The sequence below is a fragment of the Rattus norvegicus genome, chromosome 3 (assembly GCF_036323735.1).
Source record: "Rattus norvegicus strain BN/NHsdMcwi chromosome 3, GRCr8, whole genome shotgun sequence".
Classification (NCBI taxonomy): domain Eukaryota; kingdom Metazoa; phylum Chordata; class Mammalia; order Rodentia; family Muridae; genus Rattus; species Rattus norvegicus.
Window position 1 is genome coordinate 188,939,082 of NC_086021.1, and position 16,758 is coordinate 188,955,839.

Here is a 16,758-nt window from a genome sequence, read left to right on the forward strand (position 1 = left end):
AGAAATCAAAGAGAACAAGAAAGGGTGAACTTATTCAGCAGTAAGTCTCACAGAGTGAAAGCGTTCTAGGACTAGATTAGATTACACAGAGCAAATATGTGCAGGTGGACATTAAGAGTGGAAAACATCTGGGTCTGGAAAGATGACTTAGTGGTTAAGAGCACTTGCTGTTCTTCCAGAAGACCTGAGTTTGGTTCCCAGTATCCCGGGAACAACCATTTCTAACTCCAGCTCCAGGGGATCTGGTGCTCTCTTCTGGTCACCTCCACTCACATGGTAGGCAGGCGACAGACATTCTCATATTCTCTCTCTCTGTCTCTGTCTCTGTCTCTGTCTCTCTCTCTCTCTCTCTCACACACACACACACACACACACACACAGACACACACAGAGAGAGAGAGAGACAGAGACAGAGAGAGAGACAGAGAGAGAGACAGAGACATACAGAGACAGACAGAGACAAATATAAACGTAAAACTTAAAACAAAAACAATGGTCTTGCACAGGGTAGAGTTTTTGTGATTCATTGGTTCACTGATTCCTCTAATAATCCTGAAGAAAATGTTCTCTTGCACTTAATACAACACTTTCCTCTTTACTAATATATGTGCACCTTAGGCCCTCGTTCTAGCCCTGTGTGTAGAGGTTCAGAGAAAGTTGCTCTTGAATCTTGGATATCAAAGACTGTGGGTTAAAAACTGCCAGTTCTCTGGGTGATCTACACTAAGACAAGTAACCTGTTCACAAGCAAGTGGGTCACGCCACGCAAGCATATCCACTTTTCACAGAGATAGCTCTTGGGTATGTTGGGCTGGGAGTCAAATTCCCAGCAACACCACCACCACTGAAAAACTAAACCCCACACTTAAAAGTCTTAAACCCAGGGTTGGGGAATTAGCTCAGTGGTAGAGCGCTTGCCTAGCAAGTGCAAGGCCCTGAGTTCGGCCCCCAGCTCTGAAAAAAAAGAAAAAAGAAAAAAAAAGTCTTAAACCCTCTGTACACAGTCCAAGACACAAAGAAGCCATGTCTCAAAAAAAAAAAAAAAAGATGTCTTCTAAAATCCATCATTCATATCATTCATGTGAATTTATAGATCTTTCCTATTTCATGGGCAACTGAAATGACAGCCGGAAGTTAAAGAACTACTGGCAGGAAATGTAGAAGAAACTCAGTACACTCCCTGGGCACCGGTACACACTGTAATAAGACAGCCGCAGAACTATGTCACTGCTTTCAAAAAGCAAAGATGGGTCTTCCCATGTAGACCCTCAAGGGCCTGTGTGCCTAAGACAAGCTTCAACATGTACTTAACCACTGCTTGTGCCCAGCAAGACCACCTTTCTTTCCCAGATCTTCCGACTCTCACCAGCAATCCGATATTGACAAAGCAGAGGAAGACATGGCTGGCTGGGTACCGGCTCTGACTGTAATATTGAAGGCCCTCTCCTCAGATTATCTGTAGGAACTCCGGGACTGCTCCTCATCTTGCCTACATTCTCTGAGATGCTTCTTACCCACACTTACTGTCACATCAGCTATCTGTGTGGCCACCACCTACGTCTTTCTACTACATGACTTTCAATGACCTGAATGACCTAAGGTCTGGCTAATACCAGGTTCTGAATGGCCAAAAAAAAAAAAAAAAAAAGAGTAATAAACCCTGGGGTGAGGCATGATGGTATCTATATCTCTGATTCCAGCATTTAAGAGACAGGAGGATCTTGAGTTTCAGACCAGTGTGGGCTACATAGCAAGACCATGTCTCAAAAACGGGAGGGGGTGAGGAGAGTCAGCAAAGGAAAGCTAGAATGTCTGCTAACACAATTAAGAAAGCTTATCTGTCAAAACACAGAAAGCTACATTTGTGCTGCTGAAAAACATACTAGTGTTTCCCAACTCGCTACCCATAACTAGTAATTTTTTAATCCAAATTATGTTTTAAAATACTTACTGGCTGGGAGGAGGTGGCACATGTCTTTAATCCCAGTGCTATACACAGAGAAAATTTGTCTTAATAAATAAAAATAAAATACACAGTAATTAAAAAATATAAATCAAAACTAAGTGGCACTAATGGGACGCTAAATTAAATTAGTCTGCATAGAAACTTACATAAGTCATACTTAGGTCAAATCTGACTTCTTTTTGCTTTCCTTTCAGTCTTTCATAGAACCGGTCAGAAAGTGTTCTTTCTCTTCTCTACCTACAAGCAATACCATCAGGCATGCTCCACTAGTAAACCAGAGCACAAACCTGAGGGAAATAAAAAGGTGGTTAAGCAATTATGGCAAAAAAAAAAAAAAAAAAGAAAGAAAAAGAAAAGAAAAAAGAAAAAAAAAAGAAAAGAAAAGAAAGAAAAGCCAGGGTTGGTGGTGTACTCCTGTGATCTAGAATACTCGTTATGTAGGAGGCCAAAAGGATCAGGAGTTTAAGGACATCCTTAGCTACCTAGTGGGTTTTAGGCCAGCCTGGACTACATGTAACCTTGTTTCAAAACAAAACATAACAAAACAAAAGGAAGACTTCATGTGTGTGGTGGCAGACAGCTGTAATTCTAGTGCTTAAAAAACTGAGATGGGGGTTGGGGATTTAGCTCAGTGGTAGAGCGCTTGCCTAGGAAGCGCAAGGCCCTGGGTTCGGTCCCCAGCTGGGGGGTGTGGGGGGGACGGGACTGAGAGGAAGGCCTCAAATCTGAGGCCTACCTAAGCTACATACCAAGTTTGAAGTCAGCCTGAGCTAAAGAGTAATCCTGTCCAAAAAATAAGAGGAGAGGAGAAAAGAAACAAGCTGATCCTTCACCGACTCCATGTTCTCAGAGCCCAGCTCTTAAGACAAGTTCAAGTCCAGAACTGGCCAGGCCAAAGACCGCAACAACCAGACAGAAGATTAGGAGTGGAACAAGTGGGCAGTGTTCCAAAGACTTGTCTTTTGGTCTTAATAGAACACTTCCTTTATCTGTTTATTTTTAGGGGTCAGGCCACTCAGCAAACTCCAGGAACAAAAGTTTCACCAGGTGGTGGTGGCACATGTCTTTATCCCAGCACCAGGGAGGCAGAGACTGGCAGATCTCTAGGAGTTCGAGGTCAGCATGGTCTACAGAGTGAGTTCTAGGTAAGGGAGGGCAACATAGAGAAACCCTGTCTTGAAAAAGAAGAACAACAAGAGTCTACCCACCCACAGATGTAATAGATTCAAAGGGAATTTCTTTTGTGTGTGTGAGGGGGAGGGTCAAGACAAGGTTTCTGTGTAGCCTGACCTAGAACTCATACTCTTGACCATACTGGCCTTGAACTCAGAGATTCACTAGTCTCTACCACCTAAATGCTGAGGTTAAAGGCGTGTGCCGACACCAACACTCAGCTTCAAATTCTTAACAATCCAATCTCACTCCAGAGAATTTAAATTAGAATGTTTTCAAAGCAGAATAAAAAAAACCATTTTTTTTTCAAAATGAGAAAACAAAAGACCATGAAGCTCCTGAAAAAGGCTGTCTAAGGCAGGTGCAAAGGATTCCAGTGTTCAGATTAAAGGGAAGACAATGGTTTCTAGAACTTTCTTCTTACTAACAGCTAAAAGAATATCTAAGCACAGAAAGTGACTTCACTCTGAGAAATTAGCTCAAGTATTTCTCTGCCCTGTACACTAAATGGGCCTCTTCAGTTCTCAGAGGCTGGTCTAAGACCTCAAGGAGTATAGCACAGCAGCTGATCAGCGCCCCAGAAACCAGACCACAGGGACAGAGTGGCCCAATTTTCCTTAATTTGAAAACCTCCACACAAGAGAAAGTTGGGAAGTTCACTGTTAAAACATAATTCAATTTAGCAGTGTTTGTAAATAAGGCATCTTCAGCAATAACAGACACCCCCCCCCCATTCTTCAGGCATTTTCTATGAATCTGTGGGACATTTTCTCCATCTCTTGACATTTATGCACTGGTTTCTCTGTGTGGCCAAGGAGCACCACAAGTCACAGGGAAGTGGACTAGCCTGACCCTGCCATGTCTGTTGCAGGGCACTAAGTGTCAGCAGTGGCCCTGTTAACAGAGACCAGTCAGAAAGAGAGGAGGTTGGGGTGTGAGCTCAGAATAACTTCATACTTACACAAAGCAACAGAACATGAATAGAAATTATCTTTCTTGTTTTGTTTTGGTCTTGGTTTTTTATTTCCAAGACAGAGTTTCCCTTTGTAGCGCTGGCTGTCCTGGAACTCACTTTGTAGACCAAGCTAGACTCGAAATTAGTGGTTCCTCTGCCTCCCAAGTGCTGGTATTAAAGGTGTGTGCCACTAACACCAGCCTAATAGAAATTATCTCTAATGAAAGAAAAAGTCTTAAATTCAAGGTAGTGAGTGTCATGAGAATCTTAATTAAATGTTGTCCTTGGGCAGGCTTGAGGCAAGGCTGGATTTTGATTTCTAGGCTCTCAAAGTTGAGTTCTTTCTACTAAAGAGAAAACAGGCAATAACATCCAGCACTGTTTGCTTTGGGGGGGGGGTTACAAGGTTTCCAAAGAAAATGCTAAACTTCTATCTGCAATAATTTCTACCTAAGTATCACTATCTTTTCTGCCATAATGTGGAGATGTATCCTAAACTTTTCAGTTCAACGTACCTAATATCATAATATCTATCAAAATGGAGGAATCCCAGTATAATAAACTTTACTTCATCATTCACGTGGAAAACCTATAAATTTCCTTTGGTGAACAAACTATTCTCTTCCTGAGTGGAAACACTGCCTTGCACTGGCAAGACGAGGACCAGCAAGAGCGGAATTCGTGAATCTGCACCCAAATGGGAAGTTAGTTAGCCTAGAGGAGGAATCCAATCCAGCGTTCTACACGGGAGACAAGGCACGCACAGGAGTGCGCCAGGCACAGGTGTCTGTGCCTAGGCGGTTCACTAAACAGTTTCTAATTAGCATTTCTTTACATTCTGATAACAATCTTCCCACTGTAACCTTCACTAAATGCACGCTGAGAATGTAGCAATGAGAGCGGGAGGAAATTCGCTAAGAATTTCAAACTTTCTTCTGTTTATATTTCTTTGGGTTAGAAATGATCTGTTTTTTGCCCCATTTAGCTTGTTCTTGGGCTCCCAGATCCAGTCCTATTGTGTATAGCTGGTTCCGCCTACTAATAGTGAAATCGCTAGCCAGACCAAGAAATCCCCCAACTAGCTAGAACCCTCTCCATGATGCAGAAAATTCCAGTTTTACCCTCCGGATTGAGTTGTCTGACAGTGACTTTCGCTAACCTATGAAACTGACAGGTCTATTTACTGGGAAACAAAGACGCGACTTGTAGCGGACCGGATTCCCTTGCGCGCTCCGTGCGCTCTGAGCGCCGCGTCTTATCTGCGCTGCCCACTCCATCGCACCGGGAGGGCCCTGCACCCCAGTTCGGCCCATTATTAAAATGGAAATCTAAAACAATCGGCATCTAGCTCCTGGGGAGACAATGACCCCCAAGGACCCGCAGGGCCCACCTCCTGCAGTTCTGACTCTTGGCAAACTCAGCGCGGGCGGGTCCGGGTGCGGCTCCGCTGAGCGGGCGGGGGACGCACAGGGCGGAGAGGGCGGGGGGCTCAGGGACGCCCCCGGGCTGCCTCCCGGGGCCAGGCGTTGACGCAGCAGAAATTACCAGCTGGAAAAATCCCCTTTCGGAGGTGACGAAGAGGGACCCCGGCGGCCGCAGTGGCTGCCGAAGGTGCCAAGGGGCCGGGAAGCCCCGCGCCGCGGCCGCCTCTACGCTCAACCCCGCAGGGACCTGCCGCGCCGCCCCGCCCACGCCACTCGGGCCGTGGCCCCGCGGGCCTGGGTCTCCGGCCGCGTAGTCCCCGGGCGCCATCGCCCCCAGGAGGGCGCCCCCGCGAGGCGGGACGGGGGGCCAGTGGCAGGGCGGGGGCGCGCCCGGGACACAGCCACCAGGGCTGCAGCTGCCCAGCTCCCGCCCCGGACCCGGTTCCGGCTCCCGCCAGGGCTTTAGCCCCGGCCCCGGCGTGGTGCGCCAGCCCGGCCGCGCGGACAATGAGCCGGCGCAGCTTACCTGTGACCCCATGGGGCGCGGGCGCGGGCTGGCGCCGTGGCCGCGGACCGGTGATCGCGCGGCCACTGGCGAGAGCTGCGTCCGGGAGGGTCCGAGCTGCGCGCTCGCTCCGGTGGCTTGGTCCGCCCGCCGGTCCGTTCGTCCGTCCGTCAGGCCGGCGCGCGCCCCCGCGCTGCTCCAGCCCCGCGGCCCCCACGCGCCCCGCCCGCGGACCCTGACCCCGCCCCCGGCGCGCGCCCGGCCGCCGCTGATTGGCCCGCACTGCGCCCTGGCCTCGGCCACCGCCCCAGTCCCGCCCCCGCCCCCGCCTGCCGGCCCCGCCCCCCGCTCCGGCGGCTGGGCGCAGCGGGCTGGCCGGGGCCGAGTGGCCGCGGGAGCACCGGCGGCCCACCGCCCCCCTCCCGCGGGGCTGGACAGCGGAAGTGCGGGCTGGAGCTCGCTGGGCATTGTGGGAAACCCCCTCCCATGGGCTTGCGAGTGGCAAGGAATGGGGTCCGTGGGTCGACGCTCGCGCCCCACGAGTCTCACAACCAGAGACCACCTGATGGGAGAGGTGGGCTGGGCAAGTTCACCGCAGCAGGGTCGGGTAGGCGCACCCCGCGATGTCTGTGCACTGTCCCTGGGGACGCACGAGACTGGGTCACGGCTGTCCCCCGAGCCCCGCAGAGCCGTCGCGGAAAGCGCGTCTCCCAAACTTAGCGACTTCCAGGCGCGCTGAGCGGAGAAAACGCGCTCTAGGGGCGCGGTGCCCAGAAGGGGCTGGTCAGTCTTCACCCCCGCCATCCGGGGACCTGGGCGCTCTCGCAGAGAGGAGAGCGTTGGGAAGCGGGCCACGTGGCGATGTCTGCAAGCGGGACTCATATATGACCAACTAGGAGCATTGGCTGCCGCACGTCGGTCTTGTCATCCAACTGCCGGTGAGGGTGTGGGGCTCAGAAAAGTGGCACTCGCCACCCTGACTTGGCCCGCAGCTCCCAGCCAGTGATGGCATCTCGATTTTGGTATAGCCACGGATAGGTCTCTTCACCCCGCCCCCAGTGGTGCAGTGAGGCCCTTACGTCCTTCTTCCCTCCAGTGTCTTCGATCGGTTGAGGAGCAGAACCTGGAGCGGGCAGTCCCGGCTGGTCTGCGTAAGGGTTAAAGGCCACCACGGTACATCCCAGGCGCAGCAGCGGGAAGGGGGGTGAGCCTGTAGATGGCCAGGGGCATAGAGGAGTTGAGCCGGGGTTGGGCCAACCAATCGCGAGGCGCCCTGGGCTGTCCGCGGCCTGCCTCAAGGAGGGGCAGGCACCAGCGGAATTCCTCGGGAGGTGGGAGGCTCCCGCTCTGGTGGAGGATTTCTCATGTTGTGTGAGGAGGCATTCACAGGCAGCAGTGGGAGGACTGGCCAGAGGGGATTCTCCTTGAGTGAACAAGAGTAAGCAGACGTCTGCCAGCCAAAGATGAAACCTGGGATACTCACTCACTGTTCGTGGGCTCCAGGAGATGGCTGTGCACATGCCCTGCCAACCACTCATCAAGCCTCTAGGCAAGCATCTATGCTGCACTAGTGGCTCAGGTGCCCCTAGTCTCAGGTTTTCTGCTGGAGGACCCTTTTGGCACATCTGGTCTGAAGTGAATCCCCCACAACTTACTTCTGCCCACCTCTGTGTTCTATCCTTGGAGAAGTATGGCTGGCATAGTTCAGCTGATATACTGTTTCTGACCTCCAGGAGGGTCCAGCTGTGTAAACCTCCCTTTGAAGGGACAAAGGGCATTGTCTGTAGATAGTCATTCCCCTTCCTCAATTTGTTTTCTGATGCAGCCCATGAAGGAAAGGAAGCATGTGGAAACCTCTAAGGTCACTGTCCCTCAGAAAGAGCCCCAGTTTTTCTCAAGGTAACTAGGCATCCAAAGCATCCTTCAAGGAGATTCGTGTAGATGATATGCTGCCATGTCTGTTTTCCATGCAGAATTTGGGAGCAGTAGTAGAGCCTTGCCTGTGAACACAATGGGGCTCAGTCATTGCTCAGGGAGCCCCTATAAACCTGGTGTCTAACACTAACAGGCCCACCCCATATGCCAGAAGGGCTATTCATAGGAAGTCTTTGTGAGCTCAGAAATGAGCAGATACCCCCTTTCTCCAACACACGTACACACACCCTTGCACCTCCACCCCAGCAGGACTGCCAGTAACTAGACCAAGATCCCTCTCTGTCTTCTCCTCTGCAAAAGCCAACAGCAGGGCACAAGGCCTAGACATGAAGACAATATATGTTGTAGAGAGAGTCAAGAATAGCCCCATGAAGAGGAGACAAAGACACCTTATCTTCATTCCATCACTGTTCTTCAAGCTAAAAAGCCCCATAATTGTTTAAAAACCAAAACAGCAGTAGCTGGAACCTCTTGACAGACCCGAGGGTAAGGAAGTTAGTTCATGGCTGAGTTGGCCCAGGCACCTTGATGTGTTTGCTTTGTTGTCTGTGTAACCAGAATGGCTCAGGAACTCAAAACCAAGTGACCTGCCCTAGAGATGGCTCACAAGGACAGACAGATAGGTTGGCCTCAGTTGTACTCTGACCACGGCATTCAGCATCCATTGTCGGGGACTGTCAAGGTGCCCTGAAGATGGACATGATCCCTGCCATCAGCAGTGAGAAGTAGACATGTAAAGAGACAGTTGGCCAGGACCCTGCAGCCACATGGTCCATGCTACCCATTGGGGCCATTCCATAGACAACCCCAGGGGCTGGAGAGACAGTTCAGTGTTTTAGAAGAGTGTTCGTGCCTTTAATTCCAGCACTCAGGAGGCAGGGGCAGGCAGATCTCTGTGTTCAAAGCCAGCTTGGTCTATATAGAACTAGTTCCAGGACAGCCAAGGTTATGCAAAGAAACCCTGTCTCAAAAACAAAAAACAACCAAAAAAGATTGTTCACTTGCTGCTCTTGCAGAGGACCCAAGTTTGTTTCTCACTCAATATTCCCAATGGATGGGTAGCTCACAACTGCCTGTAACTCCAGTTCTAGAGGATCTAACACCCTCATCTATCCTCAGTGGGCAGCTGGCTGTACATATGCACACACATACACAAAATTTTTCTAAAGAAAGTCAAGCCAGGTGTGGGTGACATACATTTTTAATACCAGTACTTGGGAAGCAGAAGCAGGTGGATCTCTCTGAATTTAAGGACAAACTAGTCTAAGAGACAGAGAGACAGAGAGATCCAAACCAACCAGGGTCATTTAATAAAACCCCATCTTGAAAAACAATAACAACGAAAAAGTCACCCCCAACTACCTGTATGAGCATGTCAGGAGACCCTACGGGAATTAGCAGCAACAAGCCAGACATTCTGGGAGCCAGAAAAGGGTGCAGAAGCTGATCAGGCCATGAATGTGCATCCTGATTAAAAAGCCCCTCAGAATGTGCCCCCCTTCTACCCTAGGTACCTGGAACACCACCTTAAGGGCCACTAAGAGTGCCATGTGGCTGACCAAGCCCACCATCCTCTGTAAACCTTAGGGACCCCCCCCATGCCACTTGCTTTCCCAACAACCAGCCCTCCACCAACACACCCAGTGGCTTTCAAGGGGTAAAGGAGCAGTAAGGGGTCCAACCTCAGGCTCATTACTGTGAAACAATAGAGAAATCAGGGACTTACTTGCATTTAGCCTCAGGGTCTGCTTTGTAAGAAATAGCTTGGGAGGAGCTTTGGAAAAGAAAATTCCAGAACAGCAAATATCTTTACATATCTAGTAGAGGGAGCACCCACCTACCCTGTCATTGCTAGGCACCTTCTCCCAAGGCAGCGTTTCCTCATCCACCCCCAGCTGGGTTTTCTGTGGCTGTCTTTGTCTCAGTCACTGGTCAGAGACACTGTCTGTTTATCCTCCAGCCAGTGGTGTTGCTCAGTCGTCCCCATGGCAACAGCCCTGGGAGTCCTGCCCTCTCCCAGAAACCACCCAGAACCTGTCCCAGCCCTCTCCAGGACTCTGCTGGAAGTCCCTGTCTAGAGAGGCCAAGAGCAGGAGGGAAGAAAGGCTACTGCTGTAAGCTGAGGATATTTGGGCTGCTCAGGGAACCTCCCACCACACATCATTCTGATCCCAGAGCGGAGCTGAAGCCCTGCCTGAGTCTGCAGCAAAGACCAATCCATGGCTACAGGAGGGACTTCCTGGGCACAGCTTGGCCAGGTCTAGAGCCATCTGGACCTGCCCTCCTGTCCAGGCCTCTGCAAGACTGTCCTCCAGAGCTGCTCCAGGGCCAGGGGCTACAAGCCAATCCTGGCTGCCCCACCCCAACTGTCCTCCAGGCTTGTGCCCCTGCCAAGCACCAACTGCCACTCCAGCTGCTATTGCCAACTGTCGCCCCTTCTCCATTCCAAGTGCTCCCTCACCCCCAACCGTTCTTCCAAAGGGCTATAGCCAACTGGCAGCCCCTTGCTCTCTAAGCCTTGCCTTCCACCTACCAGCTACAGGGCCAGGGTTTAGCATTCCAGAGTTCCTTGTATCTCCAACCACACTAGAAGGAGCGAAGCCACACCTGCTGTGTGCCTGGCTAAGTGTGGGCTAGGGGGAAGGAGAGGTCCTGAGTTCAAGACCAAGAGAATAGGTTGGGGGCAGGCCTCAGTGGACCAAGGAGAAGAGACTGGGAAAGAACATAGCAGAAGCAGAGGGTAGGTCAGCCAGACCTTTGGGCTAGATCTACCACAGGGCGGGAAATAGCCACAGTGCCTAGTCAGAAACAAATAGGTAGGCAAACTTCACTAGGCAGTGGAGCTAGACCCTGTCATAGTCCTTTCCTCTGAAAGTTTCTTAAGTAGTTTTTCCCAGCCACCAGCCCTGGGAAGGTCCTGGGAGAGGTTAGAAACTCATCTGCTCCCACCTTACCCACAGGTGCCCACCAGCCTTCCACAGTCTAAGCAAAACCCTGTTCCTCAGTCTCAGCTGGGCACACACCTCTACTGTATTGTACTGTCTCTAAGGTAAAATTTCCACACAAATTGCCATTTCTCTAGGTCCCTGCTATGGTCTTCTTTCCCCTTCCGTCTTCCCAAGCGCCTTCTCTACCTTTACCCAGTAGTCTCTGTGACATTTCACTTCTATAAGGGGATATTTTCCAATCACACTCAGAAGCCCTTGTAGTCAGTCTTTCCCTAAACCTACTTGACAGGTTGCAACCTTGGCTACCCCAGGGCACACAGAGGTACCTGGGGGTCTTCACCAGGCTCTGGGGAGGGAGACACTGTTGCCCTCACCGGTGCATTCTAGGGCTGTAATTCCATCTCAGTAGCTCAGAACAGGCAATAGGGGCTTTAAAGCCACTGCTCCCCAGAGGCTGCAGCCTTCAGGCTCACATTGCACAGACTGGCGATAGCTGTGCAGATAGCACCACAGATGAAAAGGGACACCTGGCTCTGCTTGGTATCCCGTCTGGGAGTTCCCAAGCCTCCCTGCCTGAGACATGCCACAGGAAGAAAACCTGTTGTGTCAGGCTGGTCCTAGAAGGAAGGAAAGGGCAGCATACTCTGAGTACCTACAATGTGTCCAACTTCTCCCCCATGTAATGAGTTACTTTCCTAGATTCACCTGGCCCTTCCTTCTGAGCTAGGGCCCGGAACAGAAAGGGAACAGCGACCACGGCCCACAGAGACCTGCGGAATGAGGCCCTGTCCTGCTTTTTGAGATGCAGTCTCTTCCTCCTACCAGGAGAACCAGATGGAGCCTGAGGGGATGGCCCAGCAGTTACTGCTCCTGCAGAGGACCCAAGTTTAGTTCCCTGCACCTAGGATGGGTGGCTTCCAACTGCCTACAACTCCAGCCCCAGCACCCACTTCCAGCTCCTGTAGGTACCTGCACTCACATGTATAAGCCCAAACACAGATACACATAATTTAAAAATGAATCCATAAGAAAATGAAAACAGAAAGAAAGCGGAAAGGTAAGAGTTTTGTGAGTGTTCTTGGTAGGTCCCCCCATACTAGGAGTAATCTTGTGGATGTCAGGTACCTCTAAGCTGACAAGAGGGCACCTCATGTCCTTGAGAACCTTTCCTAAAACTCATTACCTTAGTGATCAGAAAGTGATCAGATCCCGAAGATTCTACTTGCAGTACCGTCTGCTCAACGCCTGGCCAGAGAGCTTAAAACTGAAGGTCACGAGAAACAAAGGAATCCTGAGAAGTTGTCTCAGCCTACACAAATGTGAGCTGTGAGATCTCTAGGCCCCGCTGGTACCATGGGGTAGAGGAGGACGTTGGGGACTGAGTGGGAAGGTCCAAAGAAAGCCTCGCTTCAGTGAAGAGATGTGTCAACCAGGGCTTCCTGGTGCTCCCAAAGGTGTGTGGAAATGCCAGATGACTTTAGAGAAACTTGGAGCCTTGAGAGGTCACACAAGGAATTCTCTGTGGTGCACCACATGCAACTTTTCTGAAATGTAAAGTTATTACAAAGTAAAAGTTCATTTTTTTTTCCTGAAAGGAGGAAGAGAAACAAAACCAAATGATAACAAAAATAGTTCCCATGAGTTCTAGGATTGAGCTCTGAGTGGTCACTTACAATATATCTCAGCCAAGGTCTCCATTTCCAGTTATAAGAGTTAGTATTTCAGGGCTGGAGAGATGGCTCAGTGGTTAAGAGCACTGACTGCTCTCCCAGAGGTCCTGAGTTCAATTCCCAGCACCCATATAAAGAGCTGAGGTGTGGTGGCTCTTGTGTGTATATAAGCCCAGTTCCAGAGAGAGAAAGACAAACAGACCCCTGAAGCTAGTTGTCTATCCTAATGGTCTATCCTGTCTTGTCCTAATTAGAAGCCCAGATCCCAGTAAGAGACAAAAAAATAAATAAAACAAAATAAAATAGAAGGTGGACAGCTCCTAAGGAACTCTTGGCTCCCAGTGGTTTGGTTTCTGGTGGTTCACAACTGCCTCTATGTTATCATGTGACAGTAAATGATATGAGACTGTCTTTGTTAAAAAACAAAAAAAAAAACAAAAAAAAACAAAAAAAAAAACAAAAACGGGGCTGGGGATTTAGCTCAGAGGTAGAGCGCTTACCTAGGAAGCGCAAGGCCCTGGGTTCGGTCCCCAGCTCCGAAAAAAAGAACCAAAAAAAAAAAAAAAAAAAAAAAAAAAAAAACAACAACTCAGTTACAAACATCTGTCTACATGCAAATTTTGTATGTAGATAAGCATGTAGTAGTGATTTTTGTTTTTGTTTCTTTGAAAAACACAAAAATATTACGGGAATACAGTTTCATCTTAATCTCAGGTGTGGGATATGGGGCTGCTTCAGACTGTCCAAGAGCAACCGACTAGGTTTGCCTTGTGCTCTAGCAGGAGCGTGATCCTGCAAGCTGCAGATAGCTTCAGCAATTGTGTGACATTTGGAATTCTGGGAACTCCCAGAGTTGAGAGGGTATATAAATGCTAGGGCCGGGAGAGACAGTGTGGTTGTTGGTTAGTAGCCATTGGTTGCTGTTGTTTGCAGTTTTGTTATATAGTTGTGAGCAAAGAAACACTGACAGCGAAGATTAGACCTGCCCCAGAGAACTCAATGTCCATAATCAGCAGGAAGTAGTCTAAGGATAACGTCATCAGATTTCCCCTCTGTCCTTTTTCCCCTCTCCTATCTAGTGTTTAGGGGTGCTGAAAGGGTGGAGAATGTGGTGGAGAAGGGTGGAAGAAGAAAAGAACCCACAAAGTAGGCAGAGTTCGCCTACACATGTGTGTATACATAGAGAAGGCACTGAGGACCAAACTAATGCCTTGTGCATTGCACAAGCTATAGCCTCCCCGCCTAGCTAATCATAAAAACCCTTTTGTTAATTTTTTTAAAAATACAAAGAAAATGGTGTACACCATTAATCTCAGCACTCGGGAGACATAGTTCCCGAGTTCCAAGCCATCCAGGTTTACACAAGTGAGACCCTGTCAAAAATTAATAAGTAAACAAACAAACAAACAAATAAATAAGCGAGGTACGACCTTAATTATTTTATCTATATTGGCACTGAGTATGTGCAATGTCTCTTTTCTCAGGATAGTGGTCTGGGTCAATATTGATCTGTCCTGCCATCTCCAGTAAGTGTTATGGGCCTTTACCTACACTTTCACCTTTTTTTTTTTTTGTCCCTCCTCCTCATCTTCCTCCCCTCCTCTTCCTTCTCTTCCTCCTCTTCCGCCCTCCTCCTCCTCCTTTTTCTGAGATAGGGTATTACTGCTTAGACCTATGTGGTTGGTTTGTCTGTTTGTTTTGTTTTGTTACAGGGTCTCACTTGTAACCCAGGCTGGCTTAGAACTCACTGTGTAGCCCAAGCTGCTCCTCCCAACTTCCAGCCTCCTGGACGATTGTTCACAGATCCCTGACAGGCTATATACACACAGTGCACTTACCTGTCTCTATGTACCCAATACCAACTCCAATCCAGACCTCGGCCATTCAAATGGCCTTAAGGGGCCTCATTCCTAGAAGCAGACAAATCCATGAACTTAGTCGCAGAACAGTGTGACATACATCTCTTCAGAGATTTGAGGATTGTGAGCACTTTCTACTTGGGTGGATGAGGACTGGGAGTCCTCTGCTCAAGCCGAGCAGGGAGTTTCCTCAGTGGACTGAGCCACAAGTGAGCATTTGATAGCTGTGATGAAGTCCCATGGCCCACTAGGACCGTGTAGGATGAACCAGGTTCCAACTATAACCAGGATGGGGTTCCTGTAGAACACCTCTGAGATTTTCGAACAAGAGATAGACACGATTTATATCACACTAGTAAGAGCAATGTTTCCAGTGTAGGACTGATGTGTACTTGGGTTAAGCAGAGGTAAGAGGTAAGGGGGAAACTAGAGGAAGTACTTGTCTTTCCATGTGGCAATAGGTGACAACTGACTGTACTTGGAACTGGAAGCCAAGGAGGTGCAGATGTAGACATGTAACAGGTGCTGCAGGCCAGGCTTCAAGGAGAGAAAACAGGGCTGCAGGTCAGAAGGAACAAGTTTAAGAGGAAACAATCCACTGCAATTGGTCACTGAACTCCATGGGAGGCTGAGAATTGGGGTCAGAGGCAGCAGTGGCAGTTAGGTAACCTATGACTCCTTCTCCCTCTTCCCAACTGATGTTTTCAGAGGTGGTTATTCGGGGTATAGGGTAGAGCACTGTCTTTGGATCATTTTTGCCCCTATTGAGTCTCCACATCCTGCCCCAACAGGATGGAACAGTAGGGCCCTGGTCCAGACTGCAGCATGGCCTGAAGCATTGTCCCACCACAACGAATGCCCTTCAGGATCCCTATCAAAAGACCTGGACATAGGCACACATCTTTAATCCCAGCATTCATGAGGCAGAGGTAGAGAAAGGAGGATCTCTGTGAGTTCAGCCGAGTCAGACTGGTCCACATAGAAAGTTCCAGAGCAAAAAAGCTACAGAGTGAGGTCCTGTTTAAAAATATTTTTTTTCATTTGTGGCTACAGAGATAACCTAATAGTTAAGAACACTTCCTGCTTTTACAGAGGATCAGAGTTCAGTTCCCAGCACACATATCAGCTGGTTCACAGCTGTTACCTCCAGCTCCAGGAGATCCCATCTCCTCTTCTGGCCTCCTCGGATACCGGAACTCAAGTGGTGGCAGACACAGGCAGACACACGTACACACACATATACATATAAACAAAAATAAATTAACAAACAAAAAGCCCTCAGCAGGATGACCTCCTGCTGTGGCCATGTGAGACAAAGCCACTCCTGTCTCATCTCCCCTGCTGCAGAGTTCTAGGCTGAAGCTTCTGTAACCCAGGAGGTTCCCACAGCTCAGAATCTAGGATCTGAAGGCAGCAGAAAACACCTGAAAATGAAGGTAAAAGGCCATTCCTTCCTTCAGAACACCACCTCCCCAGGCCTGCTCAGATAGACTCACTACCAGTCTTCTGCACTGTAAAGAACATGGTTCCTACCTGGGCACCCAACTTTAGACATAAGAGGTTCCCAGCGCATTCTCTGTCTACCAGACCAGCTGTACCCTTCTCCAATCCCTCCCCGTACCAGCCCCAACGCCAACCCATTCACAATCTAGGGTTCCTACCTCTATGATCACCTCAACCCCCAAAGGTTTTTCTTGCTCCTGCCCCTTGATGACTCTCAGTTGTCCCAGCAAATACCCTAAACCTGGTTCCTAGCCACCAAGATAAAGTCCTGTCCAGCATCCCTTGGTACCTTGCTCACTTCCCTCTCCTGGTTCCTAAGGTCCCCAATGCTCTGCAGCCATCCTGGCCAAAGCTGGAGTCACTCCCCAAGGTGCTAAGCGGTTATGGTCAATATCTGAAGGCTGACCTGCCAATCTTTCTCATCTTTTAGCATCATTATCAAAGGAGAGTTGAAACCATACAGTACAGATGGCTGAGGGCTAAGAAAACTGGGGAAGAGATGTTGAGAATAGAGTGAGATTTTGTAGGGTGTTTTCGGTCTTAGATAGCCGACAGATGTTTTCTCCCTGTTAAGATTTGAGCTCAAGCCAGGCATGGTGGCCCATGCCCAGCACTCAAGAGGCAGAGACAGATGGATCTCTGAGTTCGAGACTAGCCTGGTCTACAGAGTGAGTTCAGGATAGCCAGGGTTACACAGAGAAACCCTGGTCTCAAAACAAACAAAATTGAACTCAAAGTCATCCTGGTTACTACTGGGAGGCTGTGGCTGGGAGACCTTTGGTGGAAGCTGTATTGTAAACCCAGACTTACCTGCGTCCTG

General features: G+C 49.4%; 1 protein-coding gene and 1 long non-coding RNA gene across 5 annotated transcripts in view; one reads left to right on the forward strand and one right to left on the reverse strand.

Moving 5' to 3' along the window:
* Positions 1-9,924, reverse strand: part of Zbtb46 (zinc finger and BTB domain containing 46) — a 74,180-nt gene extending 64,256 nt beyond the window's left edge. For 2 of the 4 annotated variants that reach the window (XR_005501903.2, XR_005501902.2), the window contains exon 1: positions 6,045-6,203. The gene's annotated coding sequence lies outside the window, so the exon portion shown is untranslated. Of the gene's footprint in view, positions 1-6,044; positions 6,218-9,799 lie in introns of those variants that run through there. The other 2 variants (XM_063283896.1, XM_008762510.4) reach the window with 2 other exon arrangements.
* Positions 9,925-10,460: 536 nt separating this feature from the next.
* On the forward strand, positions 10,461-15,350 carry LOC120101834 (uncharacterized). The gene is made up of 3 exons (XR_005502885.2): positions 10,461-10,698; positions 10,919-11,007; positions 11,634-15,350. It is a non-coding gene; the product is annotated as an uncharacterized LOC120101834 (long non-coding RNA).
* Positions 15,351-16,758: the final 1,408 nt, after the last annotated feature.